We start from the raw sequence: 20,167 nt of genomic DNA on the forward strand, positions 1-20,167 counted from the left end.
AAAACACTGTAAAAAATGTTAAGAGTATATGCTTTGTCCAAAGATAGCACATACCACAATTTGCTTTTTTCCCACACTTATTCTCAAGGGTTAACTTACTTAATTTGCATGGAATTCATATAGCTCACTCCAAGTCAAATTTGAGACCATGACTCCCTCTCTGTCTAGAAACCAATTTCCTTGTTTGACAAGAGGCCACATTTCTTTTATTTTTTTTAAACTTAATTTTATTTTTGGCCGTGTCGGGTCTTAGTTGTGGGATCTTCGTTGCAGCATGCAGGATTGCATTGCTGCCCATGGGCTCTTTGTTGTGGCACGCGGGCTTCTCTCTAGTTGTGGTGCATGGGATCCAGAGTACAGGGCTCTGTAGTTGCAGAACATGGGCTCCAGAGCACGTGGGCTCTGTAGTTGAGGCTCACGGACTCAGTAGTTGTGGCCCATGGGCTTAGTTGCCTCACAGCATGTGGGATCTTAGTTCCCCGATCAGGGATTGAACCTGCATCCCCTAGATTGGAAGGCGGATTCTTAACCACTGGACCACTAGGGAGGTCCCAAGAGGCCACATTTCTAATAATGCTTGGAGCTTCAAGTCATGAATCCAAATCCTATATGTAGACTACTTCTCAAATGCTTTGGTCTCGGTACTGCTTTAGAACTCTTAAAAAGTATTGAGGACCCCAAATAGCTTTTGTTCATATGGGCTATATCTATCAATATTTACTGCATTGGAAATTAAATCTGATAAAACATGTAATATATCTGTTTATTATTTTAAAATGATAAACCTATTATATGACAGAAATAATATAACATTTTAGTGAATAATATATTTTACAACAAATTAGTGAGAAAGGTGGCACTGTTTTACAGTTTTGCAAATTTCTTTAATGTCTGGCTTAACAGAAGATAACTATATTCTCATATCTGCTCTGTATTCAATCTACTGTGATATGTTGTTTTAAAGAAAATTTGGCCTTACTCAGATATATAGTTGGAAAGCGGGGAGTATTTTAACAGCTTTTTCAGATAACTGTGGATATTCTTTTTTGATTCTACAACAAAACTTGACAAGTGGTGGTTTCTTAAAGTTGGCACAGTGTAGAATCTGAAACAATATCGATGAATTTTTTAGACTCAGTTACACTGATATCCATTGGTCTATCTTACCCTTTGAATGTATCTTTTACCTATGCATGATTTTGTAACATCACTCATATGGAAAATACCAGTGCACTGAATTATGCAGGTATTCCAAATGTTGATGCCTTCCATTCAAAAACATCCAGAATATCACATATGTTAATATCACCACATATCTCTTCAGAAAAGTCACTAAGTACTGGGAAGCTGTCAGGCTTACAGTGGTGGATACAAGTTTTTTAAATTCTAATTTTTTTCCTAAAAACTCAAATTTTACCATTGGTAATAAATATGGTTCATTCCTTTCCTTGCTCACTTCATTAATTTTTGAGAAAACATCTGTCAAATACTCAAATCTGAAGAGCCATAGTTCTATAAGTCCCTCTTTCAAGTGAAAGTGGTGTTCCATGAAAAAAAGTGGCTAATTTGGCTCTCAACTCAAACAAATGTACAAGTGCTTTTCTTTGAGACAACCATCATGCTTCAATATACAGTGGATGTGCTTTGTGTATACTTGCCATTTCATCCTATAGAATATTTTTAAAAATTGTGCTCAAGGGTTGAGTTAATAAACTAACTTTTATGACTTTATTAAGGATATTCTTAAATGAAACTAGCACATTTATTTAAGTACATGATGGTGAAGAATACAATGACTAGGTATAGTTTGGTGCCACTGTCTTGATTCATGCTAAGGGACTGGCAGTTTTACCTACTAATGCTGTTGCACCATCAGTGCAAATGTCAACATGGTTGTTTCAGGATAAACCATGAGATTCAAAAAAGTTATTCAGCACTTTGCATATTATCAATACTTGTATGTGGTTCCATGCATTTTCATCAATTTCAGCGCATTTATTTATTTATTTTATTTTGCAGTATGCGGGCCTCTCACTGTTGTGGCCTCTCCCGTTGCGGAGCACAGGCTCCGGACGTGCAGGCTCAGCAGCCATGGTGCACGGGCCCAGCCGCTCCGTGGCATGTGGGATCTTCCCAGACCAGGGCATGAACCCATATCCCCTGATCGGCAGGCAGACTCTCAACCACTGCGCCACCAGGGAAGCCCTCAGCCACATTTAGATTCAGCCATTTGTAAGGCAGAAGTATAATTCTGAGGATGAAATAATAAGTCACTTTTCATATTTGCAGCTAAATATTTAATTAGATGAGTTACTGTATCATTGTAAAGTGTCTGTACCACTATTTCTTTTACTAACTTTTCATTTAGTAGGCATTCATTAAGCAATGTCAACTGTACAAGGCTTAGTCTCTTAGTTACTGTGTGTGCTTTTCTAGCCAATTCATGATAATTTACCCATAAATTGCTTTGGTGGCTTTATTTTGTTTTAAAGCTGTAACAAGCAATTTTTGGATTTAAAGAGCTTATCCATCTATGTTTAAAATATTGAATTCTGTTTTCCATAATCATTGAGTAATTGAACTCAAAATGTTGTTGCAATTTAACTGGTACCATAATACTACCTGAAAATGTTCTGTCACACGAGACACAATAGGGTAAATTACTAACATCTATAAAGCCGAGAGAAATAGTTTTCACTATATTTAATTTACAGTTTTGCCTAGTTTCTTTGGAGTATAGTCTTCCCTTCCTTGAGTCAAAAAATTCTGTAACTCTATTGTGATGTCAGCTTCAAGCTAAAAATGATTTTCAGCATCTCTAGAAATGGTTGGAGCAGTTATGTGTTGAGAAAGTTATTTTCCTAGTCTGCCTTTTATAAGCCAATGATCTAACTCTAAGAATAAGAAAAATATAAATATGACTTTATAGTAGTATAAATATTATTAAATTGTATAATAAGGTTTAGGTAAAATGTAAAAATTTAGAAGTTTTTGAAAATTAAAAAAAATTTTAACTGCAAAACAAGAAAAATAAAGTGTACTTACTTCTTGTGTTTCCACATAGGCATTAGGGAAATTCTAGAATTTAAAAATCACTATTTGGTGGATAATAAGGAGATTACAGAGATTACTGAAGGTATAGCCATAGATAGCCAGTAAAAAAACAGTATAAGTATTGAGAACAAACTGAGTTATTTGTATGTAAATGAACATAGCCATGTTTGTACCCTAAAACTACTACCTTAGAAAATTCTAGAAAACACAAGAACATACACATTAACTGTCAGAACAATGATGTCATTGTATATCATGTAGCCTCTGGAAAACACTATACTTACAAGAGAATGAAAATGAAAAAGGCAAATAATGAGACTTTGAAGAATCTTAGGAACCCCCAGACCACATTCTGAGGATCTCTGATCTAGATTTTCCACTTCCCAATATGACATGGAGCCACTCAATTAATCAATTTCTATATGTTTTCTTACTGGCAAGATGAAAGAAAATTAGACTGGGCAACCTTCTGAAATTGCTTACAATTCTCAGATAGGAAGATGAATGATTAGCAGAATTATTATTCTTCAGCCTCCCCAGGTTTACACTTATTTCCCATTAGATCATGCTTATGATTCACTTGAAATTTGGTGATATGACTTCCCCAGTTAAAAGTAAAGTATTGAGAACAGAGCAGTCAGAGAAAAGCTAGCCTGTACATCTTCTCCCCAAGCAACAGAGTTTCCAATACTTCCCTCCTTTTCCCCTGACAAATCAGTTTCTGGAACAGGAAAATAATTATAGAAAAATGTCCTTAAGTGTCATGAACAATTAAAATTTCTACTACTGCCCCTTGGTAATCAAAAATAAAATAACTATAGAAGTTACACAAAGAAAAAGAGAAAAGAATCAAAACCTATCAATACAAAAACAACAAAAACAACAAAACCCAAAGGAAGGCAGCAAAGAGAAAAAGAGGGACAAAAGACCTACAAGACAAACAGAAAACTTTTAACAAAATGATAATAATAAATCCTTTCCTATCAATAATGACTTTAAATATAAATTGACTAAAGTCCCCAATAAAAAGATACAAAGCGGCTGAATGGATAGAAAACCAAGATGTTATCTACAAGGAACTCACTTTAGATTTAAGAACACACATAGGCTGAAAGTAAAGAGAAGGAAAACAATATTCTTAGCAAATGGTAACCAAAAAAGAGCAGGAGCATCTATAATTGCATCAGACAAAGTAGATTTTAAGTCAAAAACTCTCTCTAGAAACAAGGATCAATACATAATGATAAAAGGGTCAATTCAAAAGGAAAAAATTACAAAGTTACATATAAATGCACCCAACATCAGAGCACCTAAGTATATAAGGCAAACATTGACAGAACTGAAAGGAGAAATTGACAGCAATGCAATTATAATTGGAGATTTCAATAACCCACTTTCAATAATGAATAAAATAGCCAGACAGAAAATAAATAGTTGACCTAAACAACACTAGAGACCAAATGAACCTAACAGACATATACAGAACTTTCCACCCAACAGCAGAAGAATACACATTCTTTTCAAGTGCACATGGAACATCTCCAGGATAGATCACATGTTATGTCACAAAACAAGTCTTAATAAATTTAAGAATATTGTGGTCATACCTAGTATCTTTTCCAACCACAATGGAATGAAACTAGAAATTAATAACAGCAAGAAATGGAAAAATTCATGAATATTTGGAAACTAAATAACATACTCTTGAACAACCACTGGGTCAAGTAGGAAATAAAAGGTTAAAAAAGATCTTGAGACAAACAAAAACGAAAATACAGCATACCAAAATGTATGGGATGCAGCAAAAGCACTACAAAGAGGGAACTTTGTGGTGATAAATGCCTACATTAAAAAAGAAGAAAGATATCAAATAAGCAACCTAACTTTACACCTCAAGGAACCAGAAAAAGCAGAAATAAATCAAAGTTGAGATGGAAGGAAATAAAGATCAGAGCAGAATAAGTCAAATAGAGAATGGAAAACAATAGAAAAATATCAATAAGTTGAGTTGATTTTTTAAAAGATTTATTTATTTTATTTATTATTTTTGGCTGTATTTGGTCTTAGTTGTGGCATGCAGGGTCTTCATTGAGGCAATGTGGGATCTTTTTGTTGTGGCACACAGGCTCTTCATTGTGGTGTGCAGTCTTCTCTCTAGTTGTGGTGTGCGGGTTTTCTCTTCCCTAGTTGTGGCACGCAGGCTCCAGAGCACATGGGCTCTGTAGTTTGTGGCACACAGGCTCTGTAGTTGAGGCACACGAGCTTAGTAGTTGTGGCACGTGGGCTTAGTTGCCCTGCAGCATGTGGGATCTTAGTTCCCTGACCAGGGATCGAACCCACATCCCCTGCATTGTAAGGCGGATTCTCTACCACTGGACCACCAGGAAAGTCCCAAGAGTTGATTTTTTTGAAAGAATAAACAAAATCAACAAACCCTTAGCTAGACTAAGAAAAAACAGAGAAGGCTCAAATAAACAAAATCAGACATGAAAGAGGAGGCATTACCATAGATATCTCAGGAATAAAAAGGATCATAAGGTACTATTATGAACAACAAATTGGATAACCTAGAAGAAATGGACAAACTTCTAGAAATATACAAATTACCAAGACTGAATCAAGAAGAAATAGAAAGCATAAACTGAGCAATAATAAATAAGGAGATTGAAGCAGTAATCAAAAACCTCTGAACAAAGAGAAATCCAGGACCAGATGGCTTCACAGCTGAATTCTAACAAACATTCAGAGAAGAATTAATACCAATTCTTCTTAAACTATTCCAAAAAATAGTAAAGGGAATACTTCCAAACTCATTATATAAGGCCAGCATCACCCTGATACCAGAGCCAGAAAAAGACACCACGAGAAAACTACAAGCCAATATTTCTGATGATCATAGATGCAAAATTCTCAATAAAATACCAACAAACTAAATTCAACAATGCACCAAAAAGATTGTACATCATGGGGACTTCCCTGGTGGTCCAGTGGCTCAGATTCGTGCTCCCAATGCAGAAGGCCCAGGTTCAATCCCTGGTCAACTAAGACCTGGCTCAGCCAATACATACATACATACATAAATATTTTTTAAGAAAAAGATTATACATCATGACCAAGTGGGATTTAACCCTGAGATGTAAGGTTGGTTTAACATATGCAAATCAATCGATGTGATACACCACATTAACAGAATCAAAGCTAAAAGCTACATGATCATCTCAATAGATACAGAAAAAGCATTTGACAAAGTTCAACATTCATTCATGATAAAAGCTCACAACAAAATATGTACGGAAGGAACTAACCTCAATACAATAAAGGCCATTTATGAAAACCCCACAGGTAACATCATAATCAATGGGGAAAACAGAACACGAAGATGCCCACTCTCTCCATTTCTATTCAATGTAGTACTGGAAGTACTAGCAAGAGCAAGCAGACAAGAAAAAGAAATAAAAGGCATCAAAATTGGAAAAGAAGAAGGAAAATTACCTGTTTGCAGATGACATAATCCTATATGTAGAAAAACCCTAAAGACTCCATTAAAAACTCTTAAAACTGAGAAACCAATTCAGTAAAGTTGCAGGATACAAAGTCAAAATATAAAAATCATTTGGGTTTCTTTACCCCAACAGTGATCTTTCTTAAAAGGAAATGAAGAAAATCCCATCTACAATAACATCAAAAAGAATAAAATACTTAGGAATAAATTTAACCAAGGAGGTGAAAGATCTGTACACTGGAAACAAAAACACTTGTGACAAAACTGAAGAAGGCACAAATAAATGTAAAGGTATCCCGTTTTCAGGCACTGGAAGAATTAATATTGTTAAAATGTCCACACCACCCAAAGAAATCTACAGATTCAATGTAATCCCTAACAATATTCTAATAGCATTTTTCACAGAAATAGAACAATCCTAAAATTTGTATGGGTCCACAGAAGACCTCAAATAGCCAAAACAATTGAGAAAGAAGAATAAAGCTGGAGGCTTTTCCTGATTTCAAATTATATTACAAATCTATAATAATCAAAATAGTATGTTACTGGCATAGAAACAGACACATAAACCAATGGAACAGAATAGAGAGCCCAGAAATAAACACAAGCATATATGATCCAATTTTCAACAAGGATGCTAAGAGTACACCATGGGGAAAAACAGTCCCTTTAATAAATAGTGCTGGGAAAACTGGATAGCCACATGCAAAAGAATGAAATTGAACCCATATCTTACACTATAATAAATGCAAAATGGATTAAATACTTAAATGTAAGACCTGAAATCATAAAACTCTTAAAGGATAACATAAGGAAAAATCTCTTTCACATTGGTATTGGCAATCATTTTTTGGATATGACACCAAAAGCTTAGGCAACAAAAGCAAAAATAAGCAAGTGGGATTACATCAAACTAATAAGCTTCTGCACAGCAAAGGAAACAATCAACAAAATGAAAAAGCAACCTACATATTAGGAGAAAGTGTTTGCAAGCCCATATATTTGATAAGAGGTTAATATCCAAAATATACAAGGAACTCATATAACTCAATAGTTAAAACACACATACACACACAAAACAAACAAACCCAAAGAACCTGATTTTAAAAAGGGAAAAGGACCTAAAAAGTCACTTTTCCAAAGACATACAAATGGCCAACAGATATATGAAAAGGTGCTCAACATCACTAATGATCAGGAAAATGTGAATCAAAACCACAATGAGATATCACCTCATGCTTTTTAGGATGGCTAAAAAGGGAACCCTTGTACACTGTTGGTGGGAATGTAAATTGGTGCAGACACTATGGAAAACAGTGTGGAGTTTCCTCATAAAATCAAAAATAGAACTACCATAGGATCCAGCAATTCCTCTTCTGAACATACATCCAAAGGAAAGGAAATCAGTACCTCAAAGAGATATCTGTACTCCCAGTGTTCACTGCAGCATTATTCCTAATAGCCAAGTTATGGAAACGTAAATGTATGTCAATTGATGAATGGATAAAGAAATTGTGAAGTATATATATATATGTGTGTGTGTGTGTGTGTGTGTGTGTGTGTATACACACACACACACACACAAACACAAACACAGAGTATTATGCAGTCTTAAAAAAAAAGATCCTGCCATTTGCAACATGATAGATGGATCTGGAAGACATTATAATTGAAATAAGCCAGACACAGAAAGAAAAATACTGTATGATCTCACTTATACGTAGAACATAAAAGAAGAAAGTAGAACAGTAGTTACCAGGGGTGGGGAGGTAGGGGAAATGTGTAGATGTTGGCTACAGGGTACAAAGTTGCAGTTATGTAGGATAAATATACTGTAGATATCTAATTACAGGATGGTGACTATAGTTAATAGTACCATATTGGAAATTCCAGTATACTGGAAATTTGCCTTGGGAGTAGATTTCAGGTGCTCTCACCACACATACACACACAAAAGTGACTATGTGAGGAGATGGATATGTTAATTAGCTTGACTATAGTCATCGTTTCACGATGTATATACATATATCAAAACAACATGTTGTACACCTTAAATGCATAAAATTTTTATTAACATCATTATAAAATTTTCTATTACTAATAGCAGTGCATTATAACTAACAAAGACAATATCTAGTGTGTAAACACTAGCAAAAGCAGTCTTTCTTTAAAGTCAAAGAACCTTTCTTCTGGCAGGAATAAAAAAGAAAACCTGGAGTTCAAGCATTCCTACACACAGACATTCATATAAGTGAGTTAGCAGGATGTCTTTTGTTACAAGCTGTTTTTTTGTGCCATTTATAAAAAATGAACAAAGTTCTTTCTGATGAATGATAGTATACTTCTAATATCCTAAGGAGAGGTTTGCCTTCAGAAGAAGCAATGATATTTCCTCTCCCAGGAATAGATCTTCCTTCACTCAAAAACAAAAACAACAACAACAAAACTTATTTGTTAAGCTTTAATGGACTTTATCATATATTTTCAAAATTACATTTTTAATATTGAAAGTAAATTCAAGAAGTCAACTCATAAAATTCTCTGCTGTAGAGTTAAATTTCCTAAAGTACTTAATTAGATAAGACAGATGTCAGTCCAATTCTTTAAAATCTCTAGGTACAGAGATTCTACTACCTCCTTTGAAACATCATTCTAGAGTTTAATCTTATTACTAGTTTATATGAGTGAAAACTCCCATTACATACAAAAAATAACAAAGTCTCAAAGTGTGATTAATTGAATGACACTGTTGCAAGAAACTGTAATTTTGAGTACTGATTTTATTTCCTGCTCTCTTCTTACTTTTAATGGAACTCATCCTTATGCTTTCACATTTACCATTCATTGGTATTTGGACACAATCACACTGCCACACGTTGACCTTTATGAGCCTGGTTCCTTTTCTTTGAATAAGGAACTATATGGTCAGTAAGCTTTTTTCCTTTTCTTTTTTTTTTTTTTTTACAAGTACATTACTGCTTTATGGGTAAGCATTATTGTCACTTCCTTTGATTAATAGGTCTTACTATACTTTGTTGATATATTGGGATCTGCATTGCTCTTCTTCAGGTTTCTTGTGTTAGTCTAATGGCTTTTCTCTCTCTTTTTTAAATTGGGGTATAGTTGTTTTACAGTGTTGTGTTATTTTCTACTGTACAGTGACGTGGAGTTCCCTGTGCTATACAGCAGGTTCTTATTAGTTGTCTATTTTATACATATTAGTGTATATATGTCAATCCCAATCTCCAAATTCATCCCACCCACCCTTTCCCCACTTGGTGTCCATACATTTGTTCTCTACATCTGTGTCTCTATTTCTGCCTTGCAAACCAGTTCATCTGTACCATTTTTCTAGCTTCCACAAATATGTGTTAATATATGATATTTGTTTTTCTCTTTCTGACTTACTTCACTCTGTATGACAGTCTCCAGGTCCATCCACATCTCTACAAATGACCCAATTTCATTCCTTTTTATGGCTGAGTAATATTCCATTGTATATATGTACCACATCTTCTTTATCCATTCGTCTGTTGATGGACATTTAGGTTGCTTCTATCTAATGGCTTTTTATTTATTTTTTATGGCTGCATTGGGTCTTCGTTGCTGCACGTGGGCTTTCTCTAGTTGTGGCGAGTGGGGGCTACTCTTTGTTGCAGTGTGTGGGCTTCTCATTGTGGTGGCTTTTCTTGTTGCGGACCACAGGCTCTACGTGCGCAAGCTTCAGTAGTTGTGGTGCATGGGCTCAGTAGTTGTGGCTCGTGTGCTCTAGATTGCAGGCTCAGTATTTGTGGTGCACGGGCTTAGTTGCTCCGTGGCATGTGGGATCTTCCTGGACCAGGGATCGAACCCATGTCCCCTACACTGGCAGGCAGATTCTTAACAGTTGTGCCACCAGGGAAGTCCCTAATGGCTTTTAAATAGAAATAAGTTAATTGTTTCTAATCAGTGGTGAGCTGTGCATCCAGTTTTTCCAAAGGACAAAATTCTCTTGAAAGTAAATACATTGCTGCCAATCTACAAATAAGGCATAGATAGAAAGGAAAAGAATGGGGATGTAATCTTTGAGGATCTATTCCATATCAGTTTTAGTACTTCAGGATGTAATTTGTGTAGTGTTCAAAAATATTTATTGAATGAAATAATTGATTATATATGTATATCAGTTATTCCTGACTCAGGAAGTTAATGAAAGCAAATATAGTGTACTTTTCTATTAAATTCTTTCATAATTTAATTTTGCTTCTTTAGCTCCTGATTAGCAAATGAGTGCTCAGAAGTCTCACCCTGACTCTTAGAAACAAAACCCATGGGCTTGGTTAGCAAACCCATATTCAAACCTGAACATAGAAGTGGCCAATTAGGATTAACTAGGCTAATTGACAAATATAAATCTTATTATAAATTTCGAATCTTCCACAAATATGTAGTATGATGAATCCTTGTAATTCTTAGATTTAACTAACTAAGAGTGAATCTTAGATTTAAACTAACATCTGGAAAGCCTGGGTATTTGTTTTGTTTTGTTTTTAGCTTTACTGTCTTAGGACAGCAAAACTGTATAGACTAGTGACTGGATTAAAGAATTAAATGTAATAAAACACAAGACATTAAATTGCCCATTTTAATTGACGGTCTCTTACTGTAGTCATTATGCACCCTAATTAGCTTTGTAGTATGATGCTCTCTGAATGGACTGAAAATAGAACCCCCAGTGGTTTCTGCTCATACCTTGACTCCATCCTTGGAAATTATCACCCATTAGGCCTAGGTTCTTCAATCTGTATACAGGGTTGAAGGAGTAGAGAACCACTCCTGACTCCAACATAACTGAAGATCCATTGGTTAGCTGAGATGTGGAGCAGACCCTAGCTCTGCTTGTTGTCAGTTGGCTGACACTAGGCTTGTTGCTCAATGACTTGAGACCTCCAATTCATCATAGTTCTGGAGGCTTGACATCCAAAACCAAGGTGTTATCAGGGTCAGGGTCCTTCCAAAACCTTCTTGCCTCTTCCAGTTTCTGGTAGGCCCAGGCATTCCTTGGCTTGAGGATGCCATTACCCCAATCTTTGACTCTGTCATCACTTGGCTGTGTTCTCCTTGTGTCTGTCCTTGCATTTTCACATTTTTCTGTCATGGTATTTATTCAGTGAGTGATATTACTATGAAATCTTTCACACGAACCCTATTTACCAGGGCCTGAAAACATTTTATTGTTAATCAGGAAGAGTTCATTGAAATTCTCTACCATACTTGTGTTAGAGCTGGTCGTGTTAATCATCCATCTTAGAACATTAACTATAATTTCAAATATTAAATTAGAATGGCTACACAAATGGATGCAGAGACCACACAAACAAGCTGTATTGAGCTAGAGGTTAAATGATACATAATAGATTTCACGTGATCTTAAAATATGAAGAGGAGTGTTAATACCTCTGAGACCTTACAGAGGGCACAACCATTTGAAATTACTATGAAGGCTTCACTTGATTATATTACTCTTCATTTTTCCTAAACACAGATAGAAATGGCAGGACCTCAGGGAAAGCAAAATCCTGAACTGAAATATTATTTTTGAAAAGGACACACAGCAACAAGTCTAGAAAGCTGTTTTCTTTTCTTCATTCTATTTTGTGTGCTCTGCTTAAGAAAGCCTTAACACCAGAGTTTTAATCAGGAGGGGAAGTCAGCTGGGAGAACAACTGGCTCAACCAAGGGTTCACTTAATTAATTCCTAATTATTCCATAGCTGAAAATTTGATTCTCAGATTATCAACGCCTAAACTTTCCTCTTCATTTGTATTTTAGAACTTTGGTCATCTTGCCATTCCCCCATTATCAGTGGGCTAAAGTGAGATAAAAGAAAGGGTAAGTAACCGATTTTCATATGTTAAAGAATCTGGTTGGTGGATAGGAAATTGAAATGGGACTTAACAATTTTTTATGAATTTCATGTATTTCTGAGAATTCCTGACCACCAAGAAGTTAGCTAATAGTTCATTGTTTCAGTGCCAGTTATTTATTGTGGTATAAATGAGGGATAGGTGTTGCATTAAAAGAAAAATAAGCAGAAGGAGGGAACATGAATAGCCAGAAAACCTACAAACTAAATTAAGGGAGCCAAACATGGGAAAAATCAGAAATTTTCAGGACTGTAGAGTATTTAGATACTCCCTTTACAGGAAGTTTGCTGAATCCTGGACTAAACCATCTGAGATTTCTTCCAATTCTGATAATCTATACAACTATGAAATTATTAATAATGAAATTATTAACTTATAATTGCATCCTATTTATAAACTTACAGCATCTAATTTATGCAGTGGCTTTTCTTTATAGAAAATCTGGCATCTAATATTACTAGTGGAAGAAGGGTTTGTTCTTCATGTTTCATGACTACAGTTAAAGGCAGCATCTATAGAGGATTTTTGTTGTTGTTTTTTCTTTTTATATAATCATTAAAAATGTTTCAAAAAAAAATGTTTCAAGTAAGGTGAATGAACCTTTGGAAATAGCAGTTTAAGACTTCTATACCAGAAGAAAAACTGTTTGAGGATACTGATTTCTTACTTCAATGGCATCACTTAGAATACAGAAGTAAAATACTAGCAACAACATACTACAGTGTCAGCATATGTACAAAACACATCTTGTATCATGAATCACAAAATACAGGCTATAGTCAATACACTTATCCTGTATCCATTAGCAGTAACTTCCCATCCCCCCACAACACAATCCTATCTCTAGGCAACTACTAATCTACCTTCTATCTCTATAGATTTGCATGTTCTAGAATGGAAGCATCCATATGTAACATGGATTTGTTCTTTGTTCTTTTTTATTGTCAAATATTCCATGGTATGGATAGAAAAGATTTTATTTACCATTCATCAGTTGATGTACATTTGAGTTGTTTATATTTTTTGGTTATTAGAAATGACATTACTATGAATGCTCATGTATGAGTTTTTGTGTGGACATATGTTTTCACTTCTCGGGCATTATATCTAGCAGTGGAACTTCTGGGTCATATAGTATCTCTATGTTTAAGCTTTTGAGGAACTGTCAGACTGTTTTCCATAGTAGCTGCACCATTTTACATTCCTACCAGCAATGTATGAGGGTTCCAACGTCTCCACATCCTTTCCAACATTATTATTTTCTGTCTTTTTGATTATAGTCAGTGTGAAGTTGTATCTCTGTGGTTTTGAAATGAATTTCCCTAATGGCTACCTTTTCATGTGCTTATTGGACATTTGTATATTTTCTTTGGAAAATTTCTATTCAGATCTTCAGCCCATTTTTTAATTGGGTTATTAGATTTTTTAATTATCGAGTTGTAATTATATTTATATATTCTTTCTATATTCTGGATAGTCTCTTATCAGATATATGATTTGTAAATAGTTTGTCCCATTCTAAGTGTCTTTTATCTTTTTCGATGGCATCATTTGAAGTACAAAAGTTGTTGCACTGTTGATTTGATGATGTTCAATTTATCTATTTTCTCTTATGCTGCTTGTGCTGTTGATGTCTCATCTAAGAAACCATTGCCTAACCAAAGATCATGAAGATTTACTATGTTTTCTTCTAAGAGTTTTATAGTTTTAGCTCTTACATTTAGGTTTATGATCTACTTTGACTTAATTTTTATATATGGTGTAAAGGAGTTTACCTTCATTGTTTTGCATGTGGATATCCAATTGTCAAAACACCATTTGTTGAAGAGAATGTTCATTTCCCATTGAATCATCTTGGCACCCTTCGTCAGAAATCAATTGGCCATAAATGTAATGGTTTATTTCTGGACTCTCAATTCTACTCCACTGATTTATATTTCTATTCTTATATCAGTACTGTACACATCTTGATTACTGTAGCTTTGGGGTAAGTTTTACAGTTTGAAGTTGAGAGTCCTCCAACTTTGTTTTTATTGCCTATTTGCCCTGGCTAGAACCTCCAGTACAATAATGAATAGAAGTGGTAAGACCAAACATTCTTGTCTCATTCCTGATGTTAGGAGGACAGCATTCAGTCTTTCACTATTAAGTATGATGTTAACTGTGAGTTTTTCATAGATGGCCTTTATCAGGTTGAGGAAGTTTCCTTGTATGCCTAGTTTATTAAGCATTTTTATCATGAAAGGGTGTTGGATTTTGTCAAATGCTTTTTCTACATCTAATGAAATGATCATATGGGTTTTGTCCTTTATTCTATTACAATAGTGTATTACATTGATTTTTGGATGTTTTATTAATCTTGTATTCCTGGGATAACTCCCACTTGGCTATGCTCTACAATCCTTTTAAAAAGTTGCTGGATTGTTTACTAGTATTTTGTTGAAGACTTCTGTTATCTATACACATAAGGGATATTGTTCTGCAGTTTTCATGTGATGTCTTTTACTTTGGTATCAGGATGATACAGGTCTCACAGAATGACTTCGGAAGAATTCCCTCCTCTTCTATTTTTTTTGGAAATGTTTGTGAGGTATTGGTATTAATCCTTCTTTAAATCTCTGGTAGAATTCACTGATGAAGCAATCTAGGCCTGGGCTTTTCTTTTTGGGTAGTCTTGGATTAGTAATTTAATTTCTTTACTTCTTATAGACCTATTCGGCTTGGCTATTTCTTCTTAAGTCAGTTTTGGTAGGTTGTATCGTTCTAAGAATTTGCCCATTTCCTCTAGGTTATCTGCTTTGTTGGCACACAATTGTTCATAGTCTTTTACAGTCTTTTTTATTTCTGTAAGATCAGTAATGATATCCTCTTTCATTCTTTTACTAATTTGAGTCTTCACTATTTTGTTACTGGTGAGGCTAGTTAAGAGTTAAAAATGTTGATCTTTCCAGAGAACCAACTTGTGATTTTGTTAATTTTCCCTATTAACTTTATATTCTCTATTTCACTAATTTATGCCCTAATCTTTGTTATTTCTTTTCTTCTGCCTGCTTTGGGTTCAGTTTTGTCTTCTTTTTCTAGATTAAAGCAGAAGTTTATGTTATTGTTTTGAGATGTTCCTTCTTTTTAAATATAGATATTTACAGCTATAAACTGCTCTCCAATGACAATTTTACCTTCATCCCGTATGTTTTTGTTGTGCTTCCATTTTCATTCATCTCAAAGTATTTTCTAATTTCCCTTGTAAGTTTTGACCCATATTTAAAGTGTATAATTTCCTTCTGAAGTCCCCAAGTTTTTCTCCTTTATTACTGATTTCTAATATATTGTGGTCAGACAACATTCTTTGTATGATTTCAATCTTTTAAAACTTATTGAAGCTTGTTTTATGGCCCAGCATATGGTCTATGAAGAATGTTACAGTACACTTGAGCAAATTGTGTATTTCTGTTCTATTCCCTTGTTGATCTTCTGCCTAATTGTTCTATCCATTATTAAGTGGGGCCTTGAAATCTCACACTATCATTGTTGAATTATCTATCCCTTTAATTCTGTCAAGTTTTTGTTTCATCTATTTTGATAGGTTCTTAGGTGCATGTATGTTTTAAATTGTTATATCTTCCTGACAGATTGAATCTTTAATCATTGTGAAATGTCCCTTTTTATCTTTAGTAACATTTATTTGTTTTAAGGTGAATTTCATCTGATATTAGTATAGTTACTTCAACAATTTTATGGTTGGTGCTTGCATGGTATATATATATATATATATATATATATATATATATTTTGTTCTATCCTTTTACTTTCAACTTATTTGTATCTTTGACTATGGAGTGCTTTTCCCATAGACAGCATATCTGTTGAATCAAGTTGGATCTTGATTTTTTAAATTCAATCTGCAATCTCTGCCTTTTGATTTAATTAATTCATATTTAATGTTGTTATTGATATGGCTGGGTACACGTCTTCCATTTTAACTTTCTTCTATATGCCTCATGTCTTTTTTTCTGTTCCTCAGTTATCTTCTTTTGTATTAAGTGGATATGTTTCAGTGTAATATTTTGATCCCTTTAATATTTTAAGTGTATTTTTAAGAGTTATTTTCCTGGTGGTAGTTCTAGGGCTTACAATATACATTCTAACTTACCAGAATTTACTTCATTTACACTGATTAATTCCAGTGAAATATAGAAACTTTACTTCTATATAGCTCCTTTCCATACCAACCTTTTTGTACTATTATTATATATATTACATCTATATATGTTACAAACTAAATATATAGCTATAATTATTACTTTATATGATCTTATATCTTTTAAGACAGCTAAGAGGAGTGCAGGTATATATTCATAGTTTGTCATATTGACCATATTATATATCATTTCTGGCTCTCTTCATTTGTTCTTGTAGATTCTCGGTATCATCTGCTATCATTTCCTTACTCCAAGACAGCTTTGTTTCCACCCCCAACAGAAGAACGATACACATATTATTTCATGTGGTTGCTTTCTAAGTCAAAAGAAGTTTTTAAGTCTCTTAAGAAAGGAAAAACATGCACCTATACTCTCTTTTGTAAGTACCTATATGAGTGTCTTTATTGGTGCTTTGTTTTTTCATGTGGATTTGAATTACTGCCTGGTGTCACTTGTTTTTTGCCTGAATACTTCCCTTTGTTTCTTGTAATATAGGTCTACTAGCAATGGACTTTCTTTTTATTTATCTGGTAGCATCTTTATTCCACCTTTATTTTTGAATGATAGTTTTGAATATTCTTGGTTGATAATTTTTTACTTTCAGCAATTTGAACATGTAATCCTTCTGTCTTCTGGCTTTCACTGTTTCTAATGAAACTTAACCTGTTAATCATGTTGGAGTTTCCTTGTATGTGATGTCATTTTTTTCTTGCTGCTCTTATGAGTTTTCTCATCTTTAGCTTTCAACATTAGACTATCATGTGTCTGAGTGTGGGATCTCTGCATTAATCCTACTTGGTGTTTGTTGGGCTTCTTTGATGTGTAGATTAATGTTTTCCATCAAATTTAGACATTTCCATCCATATCTTTAATATTGCTTTTCTGCTCCTTTCCTCTCCTCTGGTACTCCCATTATGCATATTCCCATTGGTATGCTTCATGGTGTTCCACATTTCTTTGAAGTTATTTTTCTTCATTACTTTTTCTCTTTGGTCTTCAGATTGCATAATCTCTATTGATTTATCTTCAAGTTCACTGATTCTTCAGTCAGCTCAACTATACTACTGAGCTCCTCTAGTAAATTTCTCATTTATTGTATTTCTCAACTTCAGAATTTCCATTTGGTTCTTTTTATTTTTTTAATTCTATTTCTTTATTGACAAATCTTTTTCTGCTACATCCATCATCTGGGGCCTTTCTAAGGCAATGTTTATTGCCTGCTCCCCCCAATCCCTGTGCATCTGGGTAACTTTGTTTCTTTGCATGTTTTATAAATGTTATAAACTGGACATTTTATGTAGTATCTTATATCATCTCTGGATAATGATCCTCTTCCTCTGGGGGATTCTTACTTGCTTGGTTGTTTATTTCCCCTGCAGTATGCAGTCTGATATCACCTTTCTCTATCTTTTAGTTTAGCTACCTAAGGGTTGCCCCTGGCTTGGCATAAAGCAATTACTGGTCAGTAAGATTTTTACCCTTTACCACTGGATATGCGTGTGCTTGGAGGATGCTATCATAGTTCAGAAAGTTTACTTTTGACCCATGTTCAGCCAGGGACTAGTATAGCTTGGAGGTACCTTCTCTGTTCTGAGAGGGCACAGCCTTGGACATACAGTCTTCCAGATTGCCAGGAATGAATGTGATTTTATTTTTAAGCCTGTGTTCCTAGGGTCAGAGCAACATTTTGTTCCGTCAGTATTTGGTCAAGTTCCTTGTGCCAATCAAGCTTTTGCCATGTGTTGATGGGTCTGCATGTATTGGGAAATGCTTTTGAGTCTGTCCCACGTTCTTCTCTGATTGTCCTGAGTGGGTGCAGCCCAGCACATGCACAGTCTTCTCAATCCCGAGTTGACTGTACTCGCAGGAGGACTCCTCTGGGCTCCCTCTGGTTTCTATTAAACTTCTGGCTCCTCTGCTGCTTTGCTTGCAACATCTCCAAATTGCTCTCCACCAAGATCTCCATTGTTTTTAACAATTCCTTTAGGGATGGAGTTCTCCATGCTCTGTTTCAATGAAGTCAGTGTTCTGAGGCAGACCTGTGGAACTTTATGTCCTGAGTGCCTCTCCCTTTGGAAAAAACCTCTGCATCACTGAACCAGAGCTAGAGGCAGGGGGGCCCAGAGTGAAACCACCACTCTGAGTGGGCACCAGGGCATGGTAGCAGTCCCTGGTACTCTTGGTTTTTCTCTGAGTGAAACCTCTAACCTTTGAGTTAGCTGAGGTGGAAAAAATCAGGGCCCCAGTATACTCAGCTTGTGCATGGAGTAGTGCTTCCACCCTAAGAGTGGGGCTGGCTGGTGGAAGGGATCTCCAGTACTCTTGGTTGTGCCTACTTGGAATGGTTTTTACAACACAGTGTTGGGGAGATGGGAAATGTAGGCAGCTACCTTGCCAGGGTGAAACTGTAGCCCCAGAGGAGTTGGGGAGAGAGGGAGCCCTACCTTTCCCTAACATCTTCACCACACCTGAAGAGAATAGAGCACTAAGGGTAGAGCTTCTGTAACAAAGACATGGTGAGGTGGAGAGTATGTGGGTAATTCCTCAAATGCCACAGACTCCTGCTGTCCTTACAGAGACTTAATCTCTCAAATGAATGTTTCTCCATTTGCTTTATGCCATTTGAACAATTTCTAGATACTTGAAATGATTGTTTTTTTTTAAAATAACTTTTACCAGTTAAGTTGTTGTTTTGTTAGAGGGTCTACTGAACCCCTTACTTTACCATTCTGGATGTCTCACCTGTCTCTCTCTCTATATATATGTTTAACATCTTTATTGGAATATAATTGCTTTATAGTGGTGTGTTAGCTTCTGCTGTATAACAAAGTGAATCAGCTATATATATACGTATATCCCCATATCTCCTCACTCTTGCACCTCCCTCCTACCCTCCCTATCCCACCCCTCTAGGTGGTCACAAAGCACTGAGTTGATCTCTGTGCTATGCAGCTGCTTCCCACTAGCTATCTATTTTACATTTGGTAGTATATGTAAGTCCATGCCACTCTCTCACTTCGTCCCAGCTTGCCCTTCCCCCTCCCTGTGTCCTCAAGTCCATTTTCTACATCCGTGTCCTGCCCCTAGGTTCTTCACAACCATTTTTTTTTAAGATTCCGTATATATGTGTTAGCATACAGTATGTTTTTCTCTTTCTGACTTACTTCGCTCTGTATGACAAACTCTAGGTCCATCCACCTCACTACAAATAACTCAATTTCAGTTCTTTCCATGGCCAAGTAATATTCCATTGTGTATATGTGCCACATCTTCTTTATCCATTCATCTGTCGACGGACACTTACGTTGCTTCCATGTCCTGGCTATTGTAAATAGAGCTGCAATGAACATTGTGGTACATGACTCTTTTTGAGGTATGGTTTTCTCCAGGTATATGCCCAGTAGTGGGATTGCTGGGTCATATGGTAGTTCTATTGTCAGTTTTTGAAGGAACCTCCATACTGTTCTCCATAGTGGCTGTATCAATTTACATTCCCACCAACAGTG

Source organism: Aethalodelphis obliquidens, unplaced genomic scaffold (genome assembly GCF_003676395.1).
Source record: "Aethalodelphis obliquidens isolate GAN/ISIS:26980383/991018 unplaced genomic scaffold, ASM367639v1 scaffold92, whole genome shotgun sequence".
In the NCBI taxonomy this organism is placed as follows: Eukaryota; Metazoa; Chordata; class Mammalia; order Artiodactyla; family Delphinidae; genus Aethalodelphis; species Aethalodelphis obliquidens.